The sequence below is a fragment of the Triticum dicoccoides genome, chromosome 1B (assembly GCF_002162155.2).
Source record: "Triticum dicoccoides isolate Atlit2015 ecotype Zavitan chromosome 1B, WEW_v2.0, whole genome shotgun sequence".
Classification (NCBI taxonomy): domain Eukaryota; kingdom Viridiplantae; phylum Streptophyta; class Magnoliopsida; order Poales; family Poaceae; genus Triticum; species Triticum dicoccoides.
This window is the reverse complement of record NC_041381.1, coordinates 264,009,957-264,011,208: the sequence shown is the minus strand read 5'-3', so window position 1 is coordinate 264,011,208 and position 1,252 is coordinate 264,009,957. Positions and strand designations below refer to the sequence as shown.

Here is a 1,252-nt window from a genome sequence, read left to right as displayed (position 1 = left end):
CTCTCTTGCCTCTTGCCATTCCTACTTGTTACTGAAAATCTTCAGAAAAGACCTATTGTTAGTGTCTTTTGACTAAATATTAAAATGATTGAACCAAGGGCTTATATATACTAGTGTTTGACCTAGACTTATTTTAGAGCATTATGCTGTGAGCTGAATTGACCAGTTATTACAATGTCCTGAACATGTCACGTTAAGTTCCTGAGAGGGTAGTTATGGGAGGTGGGAGAGAGAGGGCGAGGATGTCTGGGCTTCGGCGTCGTTGCGCCAAGGAGGAAGAGATAGGGCTGCGGAGGTAAACTCCCTTTTTATGTGTTTATTATTCAATATTCCCCAACAGCATTGATCGCCAAGCTTTATTGATAGCTGGCTCCTAACATAATAGGACTCCCATCTTTCCTAACTAACACGATTTTTCGCAAAGCTAACTGACATGGGAATAAGGCAAAGGCAACTAAACAAATCTAAAGGAAGGCTAATCTGACTGCTGGTTTGGTTTGCATCCACGGTGGTGTGCCTGGGCAGAAGTGTTGCCTGGTGTGGTCATGAAATATTGATGAAATTTTGCCTGGTCAGGCAGCCCAGGCCGAAAGGCGTTTGGTTGCTTGCCTGGCCTAGAGAGTTTTCTAGCTTCTTAAAACAGCACATTAGCCCGTCCACCAATAACTATTTGATAGAGGCATATTTTTGGTCATATCCAAGGTAGTCATGTCCTCATCACTATTGATGTAGTCAGCGTCCCATACAGCTATTTATGGTCACTAGGCATGGGATACGGTGCGCCTGGACCAGGCTAACCACTACCTGGATTCTCCTGCTAGGTAAGTACTTCTTTTGGTTACTCAGGCCAGGCTACCTCAGGTCCCTCAAGGATGGTGTCCAAACAAGTAGATAGAAACAGCCAGACGCTCCAGGCCAGCCTCGATGGCAGCAGGTCAAGAACCAAACTGGCCTTGAATCTGTGTAGGACTCTCCTACTGTGTCCCCCTGTGGCTTGGCATGGCGGGTGTAATGCTGGCTCCACATCACATCACTTCCGCCTCCTCCACCTCCATCAACAGCTCGTCCTCGAGCTGAAATGCTGGGTACATCTTGAACTCTTTGAGGTCCTCCCAAGAAGCTTCAGATGCTGCACTGTCCGCACTGTGTACTAGGATCTAGCGAGCACCTCGACTGAGGCAAACCTTAAGTGCCTTCAGAGGTTTAGGAACAACTTTGCCATGGTGAACTTCTGGAAGGAGAGGTGGTGCTT

General features: G+C 47.1%; 1 protein-coding gene across 1 annotated transcript in view; it reads right to left on the bottom strand.

Moving 5' to 3' along the window:
* Positions 1 to 1,252, bottom strand: part of LOC119330860 (histone acetyltransferase GCN5-like) — a 23,918-nt gene that overhangs the window by 15,606 nt on the left and 7,060 nt on the right. The gene's annotated exons all lie outside the window — the stretch shown is intronic.